This window comes from Vicia villosa, linkage group LG2 (assembly GCF_029867415.1).
Source record: "Vicia villosa cultivar HV-30 ecotype Madison, WI linkage group LG2, Vvil1.0, whole genome shotgun sequence".
Classification (NCBI taxonomy): domain Eukaryota; kingdom Viridiplantae; phylum Streptophyta; class Magnoliopsida; order Fabales; family Fabaceae; genus Vicia; species Vicia villosa.
Genome location: NC_081181.1, coordinates 142,376,040 through 142,379,746, shown reverse-complemented (window position 1 = coordinate 142,379,746; position 3,707 = coordinate 142,376,040). Strand labels below are relative to the sequence as shown.

General features: G+C 37.8%; 1 non-coding gene across 1 annotated transcript; it reads left to right on the top strand.

Moving 5' to 3' along the window:
• The first annotated feature begins 1,904 nt into the window (after positions 1 to 1,904).
• On the top strand, positions 1,905 to 2,011 carry LOC131654410 (small nucleolar RNA R71). The gene has a single exon (XR_009299450.1). It is a non-coding gene; the product is annotated as a small nucleolar RNA R71 (small nucleolar RNA).
• The last annotated feature ends 1,696 nt before the right edge of the window (positions 2,012 to 3,707 follow it).

Here is a 3,707-nt window from a genome sequence, read left to right as displayed (position 1 = left end):
ACCCGTATGAGCTTGTTCTGAATAACAGGTGAAGTGGCTACGAACAGAGCCGTAGGTAATTCGTAGCGAATCTGGAGAATAGTTGCAGGTCCCCCACGAGGAAGAAGAAGGAGCCTGGCGCGCATTTCGAATTTTCAAATAGCGTTTGTTTAATATTTTTATTTATTGGCGCGTGTGCTTTTCAGCGTAAACGAGTTGCACCAGTGGCTGAAGCGTATGGATTGTAAACGAGGAGACTTGGGTTCGATCCCCAGGTCATGCGTGTTGTTGGTTTTTTTCTTCACTTGTTTATTACTTCAAGGATCCGGTGCTGCACTTCTTATGAAGGTACGATGCACCCTCCGCCTGAAGCCACTGGATCTGTTTCCAATCCCATCCAACGCCCACAAGGCTGAAGGAGCATCATGGAGACTCAAGGGCCACAACACAGGACCACAGCCCAGGTTTTAGTATGTATTTTGTATTTTTTTAATTATATTAATTAAGTATTAACTAATTAGGTTTAATTCAATTAATTTGGTTAATTAGGATTAGGGTAATAAAACTAGGATTAGGTTCCCAACTAGGATTTAGAGAATTATTTTTTGATTATTTCGATTACTCGATTTAATTTAGTTTAATCATTTTTAATTATATAAATCACAAAAACCCTAGATAGGTTACCCATGCATTAGGGTTTGCCCCAATCCCATTTGGGCAAAAATCTCAATTGATTCCTGATTAATTTTAAATTTTCTCCTCGAACCGACTATACCTATTAGTCGCATTAGGCGAGAAATAATTTTGATCAATTCAATTTATTTAATTAATCCTCGAATAATTCTCTCCTCGACCCGACTAAAGCCATTAGTCGCATTAGACGAGAGATAAAAATATATATAATTTAAGATACATTTAATTTGCTTCCCGCGACGATCGAATCTATTGATTTGAGTAACCAGCAATGCCCCATTAATCCGTTAGCTATACTGATCAAATCTATTGATCATCGCATCGAACGGTGACATATCAAATAAGGGTTGTACGCCCAAACATTCAAAACACACTAAACCACGACACTACGGATTTTCATCCTTTTCAATCAGGCAACTCAAAATGCCTTTCAAATCACAATTTCCAAAATTACGACAGGCCATTCAAAAAGCCTTCAAACACTTTCATAATCAATTCTAAGGCGTACAACCATGTGCCCGAACTACGTTGACTCTGATTCTCCATAAGGAGATACGTAGGCACTTGGATAACTAAGGCGAGTCCCCTTCCCTAAAACCTCAATTCAGTCCAATCTCAATTTTCCCCTATTTAATTCCTTAGCTATTAACCTTAACTTTTAGCCATAAAACTTGACCTTAGATTCAAAGCCAATAGGAAAGGGTTGAGGGTGCCTAATACCTTCCCTCGACCTGATTATAATAACTTACCCCGAATCTTTAAACTGCGTAGGGTTTCCTATTCGCCCTTCAGAATAGGTGGCGACTCTAAACCTTCAATTTTAGGGCAGGTTGCTACAGTAGTTCACTTGATCAAACGGCATACTTGTTAGTAGTTGGCATTTGGAAACGATGTGTCCGGCTATTCCGCATATCTCGCAGTTAGGAGTTATAGCAGTCGTGGTGGCTGCAGGAGTTATGGTTAAGCTTTCGATCTTTTGAGTAAAGGCATCTACTTTGACGTTAACATGGTCTATACCACTGAATTCGTACATTCCTCCTTTGGTTTGATATTTTTCTACAGCGGTTCGCTCTCCTCCCCATTGGTAGTGGTTTTGAGCCATGTTTTCAATAAGGTTATAGGATTTGTTATGAGGTTTGTCCATCAAAGCTCCGCCTACAGCAGCATCTAGAGTCAGTTTAGTGTTGTATAAAAGACCACCATAGAAGGTATGGATGATCAGCCATGGTTCAAGTCCATGATATGGGCAGAGTCTTAGCATGTCCTTGTATCGCTCCCAAGCTTCGAAAAGTGACTCATTGCCTTTTTGGATAAATCCGTTGATTTGACCTCTTAGCATTGCGGTTTTACTGGGTGGGAAGTATCTCGCTAAGAAAACTCTTTTTAATTCATCCCATGTGGTTATAGAATTAGAGGTCAAAGATTGGAGCGACGCTCTAGCTCTGTCTCTCAAGGATAAAGGAAAAAGACGTAATCGGATAGCTTCGGGACTGACATTGTTAGCTTTGACAGTGTCTGCGTATTGAACGAACACGGATAAATGGAGATTTGGATCGTCCATAGGGCTTCTAGAGAATTGGTTCTGTTGGACAGCTTGCACTAACGAAGGTTTTAGTTCAAAGTTATTCGCCTCAATCGCAGGAGGTATGATACTTGAGTGCGGTTCGGCTCGAGAGGGGGCAGCATAATCTCGAAGCGGACGGTTTTGGGCCATTTATAATTTCAGAGGTAGATTTTCAGGGGTGAGAATCAATTCCTGGGAAATTGGAATTGGTTCTACCTCGGGAAGATGATTTATTCGACGCCTTACATTAATAAAGCATTCGATTTCGTTGATTCGTTGTACTAATTCCCATCCTTGTAAACGAGTATTTGGCATACAATCGTTCAAAGAAAAAGAAAGAATTTTCCCTAGTCTCTACGGTGTAACAGCGAGTTATGATATCGACTTAAATAGTCCCCAGCAATGGCGCCAAAAACTTGATCGAGGCTTTATGTGTCTATTAATCGGAAAAATGCAAGTGCACTGTCGTGTCGTGTAGTCTTAAAAGATATCGAATCCACATGGACTATGAATCGATCTACCGTTATCAAAGGTTACTATGTAAATCTAAGGCTAGTGATATTAATAATGCATTTAGGGGGAAATAAAACTTAGATCTAGATAAGATATTAAAATAAGCGGATATCGGTATGTAATTCATCAAACTTAGGGAATCCGAAGTTACATTGGCCTGGTTTTTAATCTAACAAAAATCCTTTACTAACTAAGTCAGTTTAAAAGTCCTCATCTCAAACTCTCGCTCTGTTGAATCACACTATAGTCCTAACTCGTAACGTACGCTCTCGTTGTCCCATTAGATTTAGAAGTACTTTTTGAAAACAACATAATTAATAAAATGTTTTTTTCATGTAAATAATATCTATTTAAAAACCCTTGTCTCAAACTCTCGCTCTATTGACTTAGATTATGCTAATAGTCCCTAACGTGCGCTCTCGCTGTCCCGCCGAGTTTAAAAACACTTTTTGGAAATAAATAAATATCTAATCAATTTTAATACGCTTTCGCTGTCCTTAAAACTAATGTCCAGTATCCACTATCTGGTTTTAAATCTCAAACTCTCGCTCAGTTGATTTTAAACCTTAGTCCGTTTTTACTCTCATAACAAACATTTAATACTATTAATTGGATACTAAACCAGAAAAAGGTGATTTTCAATAAAATATTATTCAAGCCAATTTATTTCGGATCCCTTGGTTAGATTAATTTATATATCGATATCTGATTAATTTAGCCAGACATACTTTTAAATTAAACATGCATAAACAATTTCGATTTTTAAATTCAGGCATATTCATTGGCATACAATAGATAATCATGCAATAATGGTTTAATAAATAAATTAATACTATAAATAAGAGACCTGAAAATAGAAGGTACTGGAATTAAACTTTAAATCTTGAAGTACTGGAACTTCCACCACAAGTCGGTTGGATTGCTCTTCAAAAATTAATCAACGGAAAGTAAACCAAAG